Source organism: Dryobates pubescens, chromosome 21 (genome assembly GCF_014839835.1).
Source record: "Dryobates pubescens isolate bDryPub1 chromosome 21, bDryPub1.pri, whole genome shotgun sequence".
Classification (NCBI taxonomy): Eukaryota; Metazoa; Chordata; class Aves; order Piciformes; family Picidae; genus Dryobates; species Dryobates pubescens.
Genome location: NC_071632.1, coordinates 7,622,062 through 7,641,028, shown reverse-complemented (window position 1 = coordinate 7,641,028; position 18,967 = coordinate 7,622,062). Strand labels below are relative to the sequence as shown.

Sequence of the window (18,967 nt, the reverse complement as noted above, 5' to 3'; positions counted from 1 at the left end):
TGGAGGAAACAAGGGAAAGGTGTCACGAGTTCTGAGCATCTGGTTTCTGTTTCTGTGTTTCCTATATTTCTAAAAGTCATTATGTACCAGTTTAGAAGGCCAAGGAAGAACAAATGATACAACAGAGAAGCCAAAATGAGTCCTTATGTTCCCCTTCTATCTCCTATTGTTTTTAGAACTACTGTAGATACCAATTACAATTTTACTTGAATACTTTTGGCTTTCCCCCCCCTTCCATTCAGGAAACAGATGAATGGGGATATTGCTGTCTGTCTTGTGGTAGGGAGGTAGCAATTCATCTTATACAAGGCTGCAGCGACTTTGCAAATCCATCCCTCTACCCCACCCACTTATAAAAAAACCAAACCCACCTTTCAAAGAAACATGGATTTTAGTAGAAGAAAAATTTGAGGAAATTCCCTTTTCCAGTTTCCTTTTGATTCTATAAATGTCTTTCCTAATTAGTGTATTTCTTTTTCCTACATTGGAGCTGTTATGTGTACATTCAAGCATCTAAAATGACTGTGACTGTATATGTAGTGAGAAGACATAGAGACATCATTTCATGTGTGCTGAAATGACCACGAGTTTTAGCCCATTATACACAAATACAGACCCAGATTTTGGACTTCTTTCAGGAGGTTTCTCTCTCAGTCAGCACTTCCTGAGGCGGTACTCAAAAGTACATCCTGACACATGGGTGTCAAGTGGAGTGCCAATCTCTTTTCAGTAATATGAACTAATAAGACAAGAAACAACAGGTTCAAGATTGAACATAGAAGATTTCACCTCAACATGAGGAGAAACTTCTTCACAGTGAGGGTGACAGAGTACTGGAACTGGCTGCCCACAGAGGTTGTGGAGTGTCCTCCTCTGGGGAGCTTCAATACCCACCTGGATGTTTTGACTACCCTAAGCGATCCTGCTCTGGCAGCAGGGTTGGACTCAATCTCGTGAGGTCCCTTCCAAACTCTGATGTACTGTGATCCTGTGATCTAATTTGAGTTTGTCTAATTCTCCGTCTTCAATCTGTGTCTGCCTTAACAGTACTGAGTTTTAGTGTTACATTCCAACATTTTGCTATTCAATCTGGTCCTCGATCTGCCCAGCTCTGTGGAGCCCATGAGATAACTGAGTTGCTGGCAGGAGAGATCCTGGATTAGAGGAATTTATTTTCAGGCATGCCTGTGAAGCGTCAGTCACACTGTTAGTTAGCACTAAGTAATCTGAAATTGGCCAGTGTGAGCAAATTCAATTGGAAGCTGGCACTTCATCTTTAATTCACTGTTCTGCATGCTGTAATGATATAATTTTACAGCAGTGTGAATTAAGGTTGGAGTAGGATCAGGCTTTAATCTGACTTATCTGTTTTTTGTCATTTTAATCTAGTTTAATGGCATGTTTAGTTTGGAAGACTTTCCTAGTCATCTTAGGGAATTGCCTTCTATTTCATCACAGTATTTGATACTGAAATCTGAAAAAGATGTCATCAGAGTATATAGATATTTCACACACACACACACCAGATAGCATTGATAGTAGCACACATCTAGGACAGAGGATCTCTGCAATAGCTGTAGGTAGATTGAACTCTGGACCTTCAGCAGCAGAAGCTAAAGCCTCAAATACACTGAAAAGAGACTTTTTGAACTCAAAGCCTGCTAATTTCATTGATGCCAGCAACAGATGATGAAATAATCATTAACATTAGCAAGGTATCCTGTATCCATAGTCTACAAATATGATTCTGCTTATATTGTTTTCACGAGTGGAGTCTTTCATGAAGTAAGGGCTCAGCATACTTCCCTAACTTCACGTTTTGCTGGACAGGCTTCCCTCTGAAGTCAATGGTAGATTTATTTATACTCACTACATGTTTTTTTCCAGATCTTTTAATCAGTAAGATAGTTTAAATCCTACCCCATGACATCATTATAATTTTTTTCTACTTAGTTTTTAGATGGACAAGAGGAAATTATACATTATCCAGGCTGTGTTTTTTCCTGGTTAGATAGCCAAGGCCACAGTAGTGGAAGGAGGGTGATAAGCAAAATGCTGAAAATCAGCCATCGTGCCACATGTCTTGACTCCAGAACTTTTCAGTCAACAGATTTTATCATGTTTGGACCCAGTACTTAAGCTGGGAGTGCACAGGCTAGCCAAAGGGAGGCTACAACAAAGCAGTGAAAGAAAAGCTGTGTGCATGGCCAGAGCCCATCCTGCTGCTGTTAGTTTCTTGGGAGCTGCAAGGCAGGATGAAAGATCAGTACTGCTGTATGCTGTAGGCAAGGACCACTCTGAACTTGTACTGGAAGTAGCCTGTGACAATGCTTCAGAGGAAAAGAGCTGGCTGTAGTAATTCCTGTTCTGTGTTCTGTGCTCCACAAGTAAAGATATGAGTGAACTTGAGAAGCAACTGGACCTTCACAGGCTGAAATTATTTAGTATCAACTGTCTATGACTACCTTAAAGCTACCTTAACACCTTAAAGTTGGGGGTTAGCTCTTAAAAAAAGGAACAGAGTCAAAATTTCTGTGTAGGTTAGTTTGGTTATTTTTCACCAGATATGACTGTCTGGTTTCAAACTGGAGCCAAGACCTAACATTAGCTTGCATGTTTTACTTCTGAACAGAACAAAGTGCTATTTAAACACAAAATGAAAGTATGAGGATGTTGGTGCACATCTTCTACTTGCACTTATTCAAAAGCATTTTGTGCCCTCTGGTGACCATTTAGAGCTCCATTTGGTGAGATTAACTGCAATCTTTTTTGATATCAGGACTCTACCAGGACTAGTGATAAGATTGCTATCCATAGGCTGGGCTAAAATAATAGTTTATCTTAAAAAAACCCACAAAACAGTAAAAGGCAGAGCTAGCTCTTTATACCCTGGGTATCACATGCATTTAACAGATATTAATTTGAGTCATGCTGGCTTTCCCAGTTCTGTTTTGGTCCTGTAAGCAAGCTCTAGAATTGATCACGGGATCACTTTTTGGATACAAAAACTTGACAAAGTCAAAAGGTCTCTTACATGGGAAGAATTTGCCCTCCCGTGTCTCATGTTTGGAAGCCACACATCCTCCCAAAATGTAGCTGCATTTGGAAGTTAATTATTGTACAAACAGCATGTAGAAGCAATTGAAACCAGTCAGCAAATTCAGTCTTTTGTGGCATATAAGCAGATATATGCATGAAAAGTTATAAAATGAATATGTTTGTTAGCAGTTAAAAAAGAATTTGAGGTTAAAAGAGACATAAACTAGCTAGGATTTATCTGGGTAGTTGGAGCTGTCATCAAAACTCTTACAAAATTTGTCATTTAATAATAAGTAGTTTTTTATTTAATACAAAACTATTAACAACTCTGGCACGTTGTCATATCACACTGAGGCACTGCTCCAGTACAGCAGGGGGAAGCCATCATAAACTGTGCTTTCTCCCTGAGATTTTCTTTTGCCATCCAAATACTACCCTGGAGTAGACTAGAAGACAACTGGTTCTTGCCTACACCACCAAGAATTTTCTGTATCATTGCAATGTTACTTGTTAATCAAGGCTGCTGCCAGGAAAAAGTTTGATGTGTCTCTCTGCAAGTAATTCAAAGCCCAATGAGATCAACTGAATGACTCCTGATTTTTCTAGGTTGTGGATCAGGATCTAAAGGAAAGGTGCCTGGAATACTAAGACTAAGAAACACCCCCCCCCACCGAAAAACCACAGGCAATATCTGTTCCCAAGTCTGCCATGGATATAGCATTGCCTTTTGGGAAGTGTCTGTCATTTACTGAGATAATAGTAGTTAAGCTATTAAAATGTTTAGAGAAGCACTTATGTTTGTAAAAAGTTTGTAAGTGAGTTAAAGGTGAATTTTAGTATTGTTAGCAGGTCTATTTTTAATAAATCCCCCTTGATCATAAGTCATTATCCCTCTGAGACTTCATCCAAGGCTTTTTAGTCAACACTTTCTCCTGCAATCCATATTAATTAGCAATATTGGTCTGTTGACTCTACAGTATTTACCATTTTCCTCTCTGGTTTCAGAACCTGTAATTAAAGCATTCCTAAGAGAACTGATTAATGAATTGACCTGAAATGCCTTATTATAGATCCTAAACAAAACTTAATTTAAAATGTACTATCAAGTTTTGGTAAAGTTTAGCTGGAAATCCATTGGAGCCTGCTTCCCCTTCCCCCAAATCACAAAAGGCAAAGAAGCACAAAGTATAAAAGTCTAAATTTCCTTCTACTTATGTGTGTAAATCAACCTCAGGAAGTACAACATTACAAAGGGTGGCTCATGTTAGAGAGTGGCTTCTGCTTATGCAAAAGATTAGTTTCTAATCCTACTATAAGAAGGACAGAAATATATTTATACTCTCATGCTAAACTCCAGTGACTTCATTAAAAAGTTCTCATTATGGAACCGACATTTCCTTCTTTGTTTATTTATATCACCATTCGCAATCTCACTTTACCCTCACCCCTGCCTGCCAACTGTATACAAGTAACACTAACAGAAAACTTTTATAAACAACTTTCTTTTTTCTTGTCATCACCAAGACTCTTTTTTGTTATTTTTAAGAACCAGAGCTCTGAGTTCTAAGGGAAAAGAAAATGTAAAGATCCTGCCAGAAACCATCCTCTAGTTAACATGCAATTTGTAACACAGGCAGTTTGGTTAGGCAGGCATTTTCCTTCTCACACTTCTCCAATTAAAATGAATGAAAACCATTCCTTCAAATATTTTTTTTATATACAGGATTCTTGTTATGGGATACAGAGAGAAGCAAACAGCTGTTTATGGAATTATAATGATGAAAAAGAGAAAGAGCCATTCATGGCTGGATCTGGAGAGGGGTGAAGAGAGTGGTAATATGATAAGCTGAAGTAATTTTCTTTATGCCTTGGGGAAAGATGAGAGCAAAGCAAACCCAACGTGGGAGCACACAAAGTTTGATTACTTATTTTATGTACATATATATAAAAGTTTGAATTAGATATCAGCACTAATGTAACTTTAAAGGTTATGCCTTTGGACTGTGCTCAGGAGAAGACTTTCATTTAACCACATAGCTAATGAATGGATTGCTGTGAGATAACAGTCATGTGTAGCTGAATAATGCATTGCTTTGGTGCTAATAACCAGATTCCATGGAAAACAGTTTTATGGAGAAATGGCAGACACTTGATGACTTCTCAACACTTCCATCTGGAAAATACCACATGCATTTGTGGTAGTCTACTAAAGTGGTATCACATTACCTGAGAACCAGCAGGTGTCCAAGAGTATGGCATTCTGCTCAAGTATTAGCAGAATATATTATTCTTAAGTAATAACTCTCACAACTTTCCCAGTAATCCTAAGGTGTTTTTTTCACGGAGCTCCAAAGGTTATCATCTTGGATGTGACACCTAGCAAATGAAGACACCCCTCCTAAACTATGTGTCAGATGTCTGTTATCAGACTAAATTTATTGTCATTTATGGTTTACCATCATCTTATTCACACTACTGAGCAAAAGCCCAGCACCAATATCCACAGTTTTACACCTAGCAGAGGTGAAGTCACTAAATGTGCTATGCACCATGTAAGCCTCAGTGTTGATGTTTCCCACATCGGCACATCAAATATAGATAATTTTACAATGTGGTAATTCATTTTATTCAGGCTGAATGGTGATAAGCTGTGCAAGTCTGCTGATCTGCTGAACAAAACAGGGCCACTGATATCAAGTTCATGAGAGAAGATACAAAAGGACTTTAAATATTTAGTATGCAAATAGTTAAATGATGTTGTCATTTTAATTTCTTTTTTTTTTAACCTATTTCCTTCCTCAAGAAACTTTTAGAAAAGAGCAATTCAGCTGGGGGAAACTGAAATTCAAGATGCAGGAAGAATTCTTGCGATTCCACGTTGCAATGCTCACTCTATGGCATTGTGAAATATTTCTCATTTTATTAATTGGAATGACCCCACGAAATAGAACCAGTGACTCCTGAATTTTCCAGAGAATGAATCTTTTCATTTCAACTGATGGTAAGTTACCCCCAGAAAATTGAGTTTGTCTTCATAATGAAGTTATGAAATCCACTGCTGAATTCATTACGCTGGAGCAACTTTTATTTCATTACAGTAGCAAACACAGCAAATTAATTTTCTCAGCTCGGCATCAGTATGTGTTTTTAATAGAGAGCGCTATTATGTGGGAACAATTAAAATCATTTACATTTGGAGAACATTGATTATGAATGATGCTATTATCCCATTAATATAGCGAAACCAATCAAACCTGAATGGTAAAGAGTTGAAATTGTGCATTTAAACTAACAAGCAAATTATGCACAGATGTAGACAGGAGTCTGGAACTTTGGTATGAAATGTTGGCTGTGACTGGCACACACAATTAGCAAATTTGCACTGTCCCTTAAGGTCTAATTAATCGTTGTACACTGTAAGATGGGAAGCTCCATACACATAATTACCCATTCTGTGCTTGCTTCTCTGTTCAAAATATTACTTTTGTTGTATTTAATTATGGGTGAAAAATGATGAACGTCACTTTATCTGTGTAATCTTATCAAGGAATCACTCTCCCTGCCAAGAAATGCCAGCATTTCAATTCTTTACAAAGGAATACAACTTGAGGATGTAAAATAACATTTTGGATCAATGAAGAGCTGTATGTAACTGAATCTTTTGTTTTTACTGAAATAGGAAAGTAAAATCTTGCAGTCCTACGATGCAATATAGATGCTCTCCAGTCAAGAAAGTGCAAGTCTCTCTGCAAACAGAGTTCTTGTTTGCTATCACTGTCAGAACCCTAAAGTTCTCGTGCTTCAGACTGATCATGTTTGAGGTTAAAAAAATTTACTCCCACCTGCAGATAGCAAAAAGCTCATTGAAATTATGCATGAATCCGACAATATATTTGATATATTACCCTTGAGGCCTTACCTTGCCTGAAGGTGTTGGCCTTGCAGCAGTGGGAGAAAAAAAAATATGTAATAAATAATTTCTGTTTAATAAAAGGTGTTGACTCTGGAAGCTATGAAAATAATCTTCCAAAGCTTGGTGGCTAACTCTGCAGGAAGGCTGCTGCTTTATAACCCAATTCTCTGAAAGAAATTTAGGTTTCACCACACTGTCCCAGGAAAATGGAGCTGGAAACATATCTTTGGAGGTCAGCTCATTCACTGCTTTGCCCTAAGGCATGACCAATGAATCCTGAGAGATGTTTGTCTAATCTAGCCTCCCTGAAATGGGTACTAGGGAGGGTTTTTCATACCTTTGTCAGTTTTTAACTGTTGCAATTGCCTGGAAGTCAATAAGGGGTCTACTTGTGTGTCATCCCCCTTTACTCTGACAACAGTCATTTCCCTGGCTTACCTTCAGCTGTTGCATGACCTAACCCGCCAGCCCAGGTTGTGGATCAACTCAGTTAGTTGTAACATCCTAGCTAAGAGCCAAAAAGGAAGGTCATTCTCAAGGGGAAAGATGAGGTCTTTTTTTTTTTTTTTTTTTTTTCAATCAGAAACTAGAGAAGGGTTAGTCTGTAATCACATCATGAAAAAACTTTCTTGACAACACTGTAATTTGGGTATCAAAGATGAAGTCTTTGCATACTGAGTAGACTATTAGTGAGGCTCTAGTTTGACTAGCTGTGAGATCATGATAATCACAGAATTCAGCAAATCACTTTTTTCCCCCCCTTCTCATTAACTTCAGCTTTTGCCTGGATTAGTTTGAACCAGCTGTAATTCATCTAGGCTTTGGTCTCCTTCCTGCACTGAGCGATAACTGGTAAACAGCACCATCTGCATGGAACAAGAAAGCTGAGACTTCTCTTTCAGTTCAAGATTGTTGTATTTTGTTCTGGGGTCTTTTTTATGTGATTGTTTATTTGTTTGGGTTTGTTTGTTTGTTTTTCCCTTTGCAAGCAGCAAAGCAGCACCAGCTGAAATGAATCTTTATGATGAATAAACAATTGAGTCAGTCCTTGTAAACACTCAGCAGGATTAGTGGGAAGGGAAAAGATTTACACTAAGCAGGCAATCGTTCTGTATACCACACAGTCAGAGGAAAGATGATTGCTTGCCTATGATGTTATTGGTACTTCACAGCCTGGCAACCATGTCTGCACCACTCATGGTGTCGTGTCAGAATGTCACCTGGGGTGAATTAGTGTCATCCTACTATCCATCTGGTTGCTTGGAATATTTCTTTCAGCAGGAAAACACATGAATGACTGTAATGAAAACATGCATAGCTAAAATATAGATGTGTTACTGCATGCTTTTTAATCTTTCTAAATCTGAAAACAAAGGCAAAACATCTCTTCCTCAACTCAGAGTAGTAATGTATTTGTGAGTTTCTCTCACAATTTAGCTTTGTAGCATAACTGGAATTGTGACTGAGGCCATGTAGCAACAACAAGGGCATTATCACATCAGATTGCCTTCATAAACTAACAAGAAATTGTTTCCTCCCAGCCCAGATTACAGTTGGATAAATTCTGTAGCAAAGTTGGTCAGACATAGCAACTCAGAAGCTGAAGGCAGAGAACAACACAAGCTAAACCACAAATAAATCACTTACAGAAATTCTAGACTGAATTAAACTCTCTAGTAAACCAGTTGCTGTGACTAAAAAAAACCAAAGCAACAACCACCAATTAACACCCAAACAAAAGCCAATGAAATGAAGACAGTCTGGTCATTTCAAATCATCATCCAAATTAAACCAAACTGCATGTCATAAACTTTGGTAGGCATCAAGGCTTTGTCAGAAAAAAATTAATCATCTTCTAAGTGTACCCAGTCATTAGCGAGTAGTGTTATTATGATTAGGAGAATTTAGCAGTAAATGGACTGTTTTTCAAAGTGTTTTTAAAGGGAAGATCTTCATGGAAGAAAGTTAAAATAGGGTTTTCATAGGGAAAAGAATCTGTTTAGGACAACACAAATAAAACAGCTATTATGTACTCAGCTCTTTGGGTTTTTTAAGGAGATTGCTAACAAAGCAAAATAATTTCTTTAAACAAAACTAATAGGTCAACATTCTTAATATATATAAGTTCTACCAACCCACAGAGAATTTGAGAACATTTGTGTAGAAGTCTACAATACTCAGATGTTTCTTTCCAAACTTTTATTCTTTTTTTCTCCCCACCAGCAATAACTTGAGCAGTTCAGTCACTTTTGGTAAGTCACCAGGGTCAGACATACACTGATTTCCATTGTTTACAGAGGCAGCTCCAGCTTTAGGCTTCTCCATCCTCAGAGTCACTCTTGATCTGACAGTCACAGATTTCATTCCATGTGGGATGTGTTGCTGGAGTTGTTTCTGCACAAGTGCAACATGAGACAACTGAAATACAGCACCATGTGGCAGTGACCAAACACCACAAAGTGACAGTAAGTTGCCTATCAGTCCATTTCAAATGCTATATATCCTAATCTATTCTTGTTTTTTTCAGGTACCAGCTTTCTATCATATGGTTGTCTACCATTATCACCTATTTATCACACCACCATCTTATCCTAGATGTTACTCTTGTCGTTCAAACACCCAGATATAATTAAACAGCTACACAAATGTAAGAACTTCATGAGCAATCCTTTTATACTGGCCATCAAACATCATATTTGGTGGGCAGCTAGATCTGGTTAATATTCAGATGTAAGTTAAAAGCAAATCCCAAATTGCCATAGGTAACTGCCATAAGAGTGGGTCACTTACAGAATACAGAATTAATCAGGTAGGAAAAAACTTTCAAGACCATCAAGTCCAACCTGTCACCCAAAAGCATCTAATCAACTAAACCATGGCACCAAGTGCCTCATCCAGTCTTTTTTTTTAAACACTTCCAGTGATGGTGACTCCACCACCTCCCTGGGCAGCACACTCCAATGGCAAAACTATCTTCCTGTGAAGAATTTCTTCCTAACACCCAGCCTAAACCTCCTCTGGCACATCTTGAGACTATGTCTCAAGCTATCCTTGTCCCATAAAAAGCAATATTCTGGCTTGATACCAGGATTGAGAAATTGCCTTTTTTTTCACTTTGCTACCAATTTCAAACAAATTGTTTAAATTAAAGATGCATCATGCTTTGTCCAGCTCCTGGATCCATTAGAGACCTGAGATCACCTTATCTGCACTTGCTGTCTTCACAGATGTCTTATTCCTTGGTTGAAATCATGGTGAGCCCATTCTTGTCTTTTTTAATTTGCCCTCTGCTCCTTTTTACTCTTGCCCACCTCCACCCCCACCCCCCCCAAACTGTAGCCTCTCCAGTCTCTGTTTTCCCATTACTTTTCTGTTAGTCTTTAGCTGGTTTGATTCTTGTTTCCCACAGATTTTACAGAATGACTTACCCTTTGTGGTCCTAGTAAGCAGGTCCATTGTCCACACAAATCTATGTGTCTGCTAGTCATTGCTTTTATCTCTGGCCTGGAATCTTGGCCAGACTTTTGGTTCATGAATGTTATTTGTCTTGGGTCTTCACCTGATACTGTTAGTGTTCCTAACTTCTCTTCCAGTGGAAAGGCTGTCCTTGATGTCTTTTTAAAGAAGTCTTACCCTAATGGGTTGCTCCCAGATAGTTTCCAGATGTTTTCATGAAAACAGCTTCAGATTACTTAAACTGCATTTCTTGAATCCTTCATTTGCTATTTATGTCCTCAGTTGTACATAGGCATAGCAACTCTATATAAATTAAATGGAAACTTGTGCATTCAGTCTTGCAGAACTGAACACTTGAGTGCAGTGTACATGGTAGTTGTTAACCACTTTTTCTCTCAGCTTCCTATCTGAGATCATACAAAGCACCTCAGAACAGAAGAAAAAATAAACAGATAATAGGAGGAGGTCTAGATGACCTTTGGAGGTCCCTTCTGGCCTGGACCTTTTTATGATTCTAAAAGAGACTGTAAACCTTTCTCCCTGCTAGCACTCTCTGTTGTGTCATATGCCTTATCCACACCATGGAAGAACAGTCATGTAGCTGATCAGCTCTATCAGTCCTGCTGGGAGCACATCCACAACCACATTTATCTGTGAAATTAATTACTTACTGTTCTTAAGCCACTGGGAGATACTTGGTGCCAAATAGAAATGTTGCTGGCAGTATTGGAGAAAGACTTTGTTTTGGATGAAGACAAAAATGCAGGCAGGGGATTGGTCTTGTGGAGACAATGACAGGGTTGTCTCTAATTGAAACAGAACCAGGATTCCTAAATCCTAACAATCCTCATATCCCACCCCTGTAGGGAGTTGACAGCCGTGAAACAAGGATGTCTTTCCTCATTCCCACCAAATGACCAAGCAGATATTCTCTGGAATCCTGCAATAGGATCTTAAAGTTTCTTGCAAGCCCTGATGATAGCAGAATGATTCTTCAAGAGGAGAGCTCTTATTTTCTTCAAATAAATCTAGGGAGCTGAATATCAAACACTAAAAAAGCCCCAAAAAGCAAAAAAATATATTCAAGGTTGCAAAACTTGGGTCCAACATGCCGGCAATGTTCGATGTTAGGTTATTCAGAAAGGCTTAAGTAGTAAATCCTTTCTCAAGGCACAAGTACACAATGCTTACTTATGTGGTCACATGCTTCTCTGTTTCCTTCCTGGGAGGTGAGCCCTATTTGTACACTGGAAGATGAAACAAGTGGTTGTCTGTATGCTTTCTGCCACTGATTCCTCCTTTACTGGAAAAACTGAGATATGAGTTATCAAAGGCCAAAGGGTGAATTTCAGTGTCAGAGGTTTTCAAGAGAAAGGGTAAATAATAAAGGTCTCCCTCTCTGGTTACCTGGATAAGTTCCTGTGTGAGCTGGTATAGGTGATCCTGCTTTGCCAGGGGTGTTGGACTGGATGATCTCTTGAGGTCCCTTCCAGCCCCTAACATTCTGTGATTCTGTGATAATATTAAGAAAATAAAAACCTCTTCAGTGCTTTGTCTGAATAAGGATACTATGTATGGTATTAGAGGAAGAAGTCAGGCTAATCTGCATAGAATTTGTGAAAGCTGGATCCCTTCTTTCCACGTAAAAGATACATATATTAAATTTAGAAGTGGAAGAAGACATAATCAGAACAGACAGCCGATTTAACAGAGTATCAGAGATGCTCTGACATCAGATCATTTTAATTTTCAAAACTTCTGAACTATGACACCCTTATTAATGTTTTGATGTGTTTTGAAATTACGAAGTTGGAGAACAGTTTCTGTGATTCTAGGCAAGGTCAGCCAATGTCATGTTTTAGGAAGGCTATGAGAATGGAAGGAGAAGAAGTTGTTTGCAAAATTACTGCTGCATCACACAATCTGTGGTGTGACACATGGCATAGTAAAACAGAGAGCCCACAGCAAAATCTGTGGCATCCATGTCACAGGAAAACTGTCTGACCTCTATCTGTGTGGAAAACTTAGCACTGCTATTTCTCAAGCTTTCTTCCAAAGATGGGTTTTCATTCCAGACACTTGCATGCACTTTATGTTAGGCTAGGAATGGAAGCAGTATTTCATCCCCTGCACACTGTGTCCTTATCTCTTTTGTGTTAAACAAACAGTGCCCAGAGCACTCCTAAAGTGTATGCACTGACAAGAAATCAGCAGCAAGCACTATGTTTAGCACAGAATTTGTAGCTAGCAATGGATGACCATATTTTCACAAGTTTAGTACTAGGCATAAAAAGTACCTTGCATGAGACTGCTGCAGGGGAAACAGGTACTATTCCTGTCACTGACCAGTGTACAAAGTACAGAAACTCTGATTTCTCTGGGCAGCAGTGTCAGTAGTTTCAGTGAGATCTAAGTGACAGATAATTTCTATGACCTGAATCTTAGAGTTACCAAGGTTGGAAAAGGACTCTAAGATCACTGAGTCCAACCACAACCCAACTGCCATGACCACTGGACTATATACTGAAGCAGCACATCTACAGCTTCTTGATCATCTCTAGGCACGGTGACTCCATCACCCCCCTGGGCAGCCTGTTCCAAACCTTCAACACTCTCAGTAAAGAAGTTTTTCCTAATGCTCAACCTAAACCTCCTCTGGAATGACTTCAACTCATTTCCTTTTGTTCTATGACTGTTTATGTGGGAGAAGAGACCAACCCCAGCCTCATTCCAACCTCCTTTCAGGTAGCTGTAGAAAAGAGCTTGTAGAGAGGAAATTTTACTTACAAATGGTAATGTCTTTTTGTCATCTTAATTTCTATTTTGTTTCTCCTCTCTCTATTTTTTCTTCTTCTTTTTTCTTTCCTTTAAAAAGAAATGAAGGGATAATATTCAAAATATAGTATCAATAAGACAAGTAGTGTCTCTGGTTTAAACCTGTTTAATCAGCTGCAGGCCCAGCAGGAATTAATTTGTTCCATTGCTTTCTCTTCTCTAGTTTCTTTGATTAATGCATTTCATTTCATTTCATTTCATTTCATTTCATTCTGTCATTCTTACTTTTTGTCATGTCCTCTTTTATATTTCTTCCCATTTTAGGAGCAAAGCTTGAATAAGTCAGAACAGCATTTCAGGTGTGTTACAGAAAGCATTGTAGAGAAAATGCTTCACTCTAATGTTCTTGAAATACCTCTTTCTTCAGAATTATTTGCTTTGTAGAAGTTTCACTTTTATCTAGGATTTGATTCCTAGACATTTCTTTCCCTTATATCCTCCCTCCCCCCCTTTTTTATTGGTGGTTTATTTGTAAGACATTAAATAAACAATATGTCTTTCATTAGACTTTGTCAATGTTGTTGTTATTTTTTTTTCCAGAAGGATGAAGGGAGTCATCTAAGCAAAGGTCAGATGAGACAGAAGGTCTCAATCTGATTTTTGAAAACAAGTCTTTCTAGGAAATAGGATAAAGTTTCCTGCTGAAGTGTGGCTTTCAGAATATGTTGAGCTCCTGTAGTTCCTGCTAAGTGCAGAGGAATATGTGCTTCCTAGGCAGCTCTGAAAAACTAGCACAGTGCCGTTCCACTGCACCTCTCCAGTCTGGGCCAAACACAACAGGAACCCAAGTTCACACATGGATTCAGCCACACAACTTAAAGACAACCTTTGTTTTTTTAAATCATCCTCTTTGTTTGGGGTTGGATTCTTTAAAATCATTTAATAATGTTCCCAAATGGAGCAAGTTTGGAGACTTCTCTTCTCTAGAGGCACTGTCATGGTTCACTGTCATGCAGCTGCTCACACCACTGCCCCCCATCACCACAACACCTTGGTGCGATGGGAAGAACCAGGAGAAAAAGGCAAACATCTGTGGGTTGAGTTAAGGAGTATTTAACAGAACAGCACAATGAGGTGATAACAATCATGGAGAACAAATTAATTGATCAAAGCCTCCCCCACTTTGGCCCAGCCAACCCTTCCCTTATGTAGCAGACATGAAGTCAGTATGATACTGAATGCTCGTTGGCTTGTTCAGCTGCCTGTCTTGGCCGTGGTCCCTTCTATCTTCTTGTGAAGGGGATTAAAAAACAACCCAAAAACTTACCCTAGCCATACCCAGCACAGGCACCACAGAGAGCCAGTAAAGTTCTTGCTGATTGAGTATTTCAGTCCTAAACAGCAACTAATTTCTGAGATGTGCATTGCAGTCATCCTGAAAGGAGCTAACTTACTGTTGAATGTTGTATCTGGTCTGCACACAAAAAATTATCAGTATCCATCCATTAATGAACCTTAAACTTTGTCATCCCAGATGATATTCCCATTCTCAAAATGGCATAATTGCCAATAAGAACAGTTTAGACTGAAGCAAAATGAAAGGTGTCATTGGGTGATGTATCGTGAATTTAAAACCGTTTAGGCTGTATGGATGCCACTTTGTGTAAAAGTTTAAAGTTTGAGCTAACCACTTTGTATTTTTAACATCAATAGAAAGGAAAAAAAGGTCCCTCCAGAAGGTGATTCAACAGCTTATTTTAGACACTTATCCCAGGCTGAGATGAATCACGCTCTGAAAGTGCCTATGCACATTTCTATATATCATCCCAGCTTGGGAAGCCAAGTGCATGCTTGTCAAAATTCTCACTTCAGATTTTCATTTCTGTTCCTGTCTTCTGATCATTCAAAGAAAAGCTAAAGAACAAAACAAATAACAGCTGAGGAATTCTTTCAGATTCTTTGAACAACTGTTTATTATTTGTTTCTAGTTTTCAGTTGATTTAATCATCAGGGTAGCTGAAAAAGAAGCTGACTGATGAATTCTTTATTTGAGCTGTATGAGACAAGCCTTGTCAGGGCTTCACAGCATCAGGGTCAGGGAGCTTTCTTTAGTATCAAGAATGGTGTTCACCAGGAAAGTTGATTTATTTTTTTAAAGTTAACAGAATAATCACAATAGCCATAACAATAACAATAGAATTATGAATTTTACATACACCGGAGAAAGAATCTTACTGTTCACAGAATCACAAAATTGTTAGGGTTGGAAGGGACCTCAAGGATCACCCAGTTCCAAACTCCCTGCCATGGGCAGGAACACTTTCTACTAGATCAGGTTGCCCAGAACCACATCCAGCCTGGCCTTAAAAACTTCCAGGGATGAGGCTTCCACCACCTCTTTGGACAACCTTTTCCACTATCTCACCACCCTTATGGCAAAGAGCTTCCCAACATCTAATCTAAATCTACCCTCCTCTAGCTTGGATCCATTCCCCCTAGTCCTATCATTAAATTTTTGTTTGTAGAGAAAAGAATATTTAATTTCTTTGTGAAAAGTCATTTTTTCAAGATACTAATACGTATCATCACGAGAACTGACAGAACTGCTAATATTGTCTATTAAATCCAGAATCGTGTTGCTTTATTAACTAGTGAAAATGGAACTTATGGCTATTAGACATTAAAAAAGCAATCAAGCTGACAAATGTTATGGATATGAATAAATACTTTCAGGAGTTCTTGATGGGCAGCAACAAGTCAAGAACTGACTCCTTCTCTACCCTGGTGAAGGCATGTTGGGTGTGTTGTATCCAGCTCTGGGCTTCCCAGTTAAAGAAGGACAAAGACTTGCTAGAGAGGGTATAGAAAAGGGCTACAAAGATGATGAGGGGAGTAGAACATCTCTCTTATGAGTAAAGACAGAGAGAATTGGGGCTTTGGGGAAAAGAGCAACGTGAGGGAGGGTCTCATCAATGCTGATCAATAATTAATGGGTGGGTGTCAAGAGGATGGGACCAGGCTTTGTTCAGTGGTGCAGAGTGGCAGGACAAGGGATAACAGGCACAAACTTGAACATAAGAAGTTCCATCAAATCATGAGGAAGAACTTCTTTAATTTCAGGGAGACAGAGCACTGGAACAGGCTCCCCAGAGAGATTGTGGTCTCCTTCTCTGGAGACATTCAAAACCTGCCTGGATATGTTTCTGTGTGACCTGTCCTAGTTGATCCTTCTTTTGCAGGGGTGTTGAACAAGATGATCTTTCGAGGTCTCTTCCATCTCCTTACATTCTGTGATTCTGTGAAGATTTAAAGCTGTTTCTTTACTGGACAAGTTCACAAAACTGGTGATGGGTGATAGCTTCTGTTCACATGATGGCACTGAAATCTGAAATCCTTTGGTATATGTTATCATTATTTTTAAACTTTTGCTCTGTTATGGACTAAAGAGCACATTGGACCTACAGCAGAAGAATGTTGGCCTTCCAAACCAACTTATTGCCAGAAAATTGGACAAATTCAGTGTGGTTAGACCTGGGATTTTATTTTTATGTTTGAATAGCTTCTAGATTTCTACAGGCTGTGGACCTGAAGCACCTCAATTATATAATTAGCTGAGGCCTTGCACTGTAAACAAAAAGCATGTGTAGCATGCCCAGATCCTCATCAATAACAGAGGTCACTAGCAGTGAGCAAGGCATGTCCTTTGCCAGAAAAGCAATGCTGCTGCACCTGCACTGAGCAGCCTTTGAAACAAGGGTTAATTGAGAGGTTAGCATGATGGTGCACTAAGTAGTTGGAGATGATATTGCAGCAAAAACAGTCACATATGCAACATATTTGGTGCAAACCCAAACAAAGGAAACCTTTAATAAGAAAGCAGAGAGGGTGTCATTATGTGTGTGGTAAGAGTCCTTTTAATTATGTCATAGTAAAGTACTTCCTCTGTGCTATATGCAGTAGGCTTGTAGTCAACAGATTTGTTGCCTAGTGAATTAGAACCAGATTAGGAAATGCTGCTATTGCACATTCATCTTATTCTGATATGAGTCAGTAAGGATTAACTAGATTTGATTATTCATCAAGTGCTACTGGGATCTCACATACGACTGTATGTGTGTGTGAGAAAGACAGAAACCAAGAAATAATCAGGACAAATCTCATGCAGAGCCCCTGATTTGGCAGTGTGTGCAGTGTCTGAACAAAGGGGGCTTTGCATTTGGGACTGGAACACTGGGGTCAGGTTTCTATGGGTTTCCAGGTGCCTACAGATGTTCAGAAGTGTTTCTAGAATTCCTTAGGCAGGATAAGACTACTTTGACTTTGGGAATGTGGCCCTCTGAGTTTATCAGCAATGTTGGGTGCTGAATTTCTTTAGGAAATTCATAGTGTTTAAGAATTGAGACCCAGGTAGCTGCCTTTCACAAAGCCAGTTCTGCTTCTCTGTCCTGTTCTGCTCAGTCACTTCGTCTTGCAGCTTTCTGAGAGCACACAAACCTCGTTCAGTTCATTTTCTCAGTGCAAAGGGGGCCCATCTCTCTTTTCAACTCTACCACACAGTTTTAAAATCATGCTCTTCAATCTGTATTACCTCAAATCCAGTTGTGCTACTGTCTGCAGTTCCATTTCTGAAGGTGTGAATCCTATTATTTGGAATTTCTTTTAAACACATCAGGAAGCTGGAAATATTTTGTTGAGGTTTTTTTCTTTGAGAAAAGAGAAGAAAAGAATAAAGAGAAGAGGAGAGTCTTGGAAAGGAGAGAGAGAAGGGAAGGTTTGGGAAGGTTTGGGAAGGTTTAGGAAGGTTTAGGAAGGGAAGGTTTGGGAAGGAAAGGTTTTTCTATTAGCCTTGGCAGATGTGGAGGAAACTGGAATGTTTTCTTCAGTCCCTCAGTAATGCTTTCTCTGTGCTGGTGGCAGGCAATTAACAAATCTTGTGGTTAGACCAGGAACAGATGGAAACTGGAAGAGCAGGAAGGATGCAATGAGGACATAACCATCACAGCGTTGGTGGTATAGTGGTGAGCATAGCTGCCTTCCAAGCAGTTGACCCGGGTTCGATTCCCGGCCAACGCAATTCGCTTTTGATACCTGGTGGGAAAGAGCAGAGCAGCCATCCAGAAGATCCTCCACAGGTTGAAGTGGGTCCAGAGTGACGTCCTGAAATTTAATAAGGAGGGAAGTGTGAGGTCTTGCACCTGGGGAGAAGTAAGCTGCACAGATTGGGGACAACCCAAGTGGAGAGTTGACTGGCAGAAAAGGATCTTAGGGTCCTAGGTGTACTCCAAGTTGGACGTGAGCCAGCAACGTGCCCTTGTAGCAAAGAAGGCTAAGGGCGTCCAGGGTAAAGTATTGACTGGAGGTCGAGGCTGGTGATCCTTCCTCTATATTTGCACCTGGAGCAGATACTCAGTTCTGGACTCCCCAGAGCTGGTGAGGAATGGTCATACTGGAGATTACATTGGGTGAAGAGCCACAAGGATGGTAAAAGTGCTGGGGTGATTCCAGCCTGAGGAAAGGCTTGGAGCTGTTTAGCCTGGATGAGCTCAAGGGGGAATCTATTGATATTTACAGACAGCTGAAGGAAGAGTGCAAAGAGCATGGAGCCAGGGTCTCGTTGGTGGTGCCCAGTAGCAGCACCAAAGGCAACAGGCAAACACTGAAAGACATAAGACACTATTTTTACTGTGAGGGTGACTGAGCACTAGCACAAGTTGCCTAGGGAGGTTGTGGAGTCTTCATCCTTGGGGATATTCAAAAGCTGCCTGGAAATGATCCTTGACAACT

General features: G+C 39.5%; 1 non-coding gene across 1 annotated transcript; it reads left to right on the top strand.

Annotated features, from left to right (window-relative positions):
- Positions 1 to 18,184: 18,184 nt before the first annotated feature.
- TRNAG-UCC (transfer RNA glycine (anticodon UCC)) lies at positions 18,185 to 18,256 on the top strand. The gene has a single exon. It is a non-coding gene; the product is annotated as a tRNA-Gly (tRNA).
- The last annotated feature ends 711 nt before the right edge of the window (positions 18,257 to 18,967 follow it).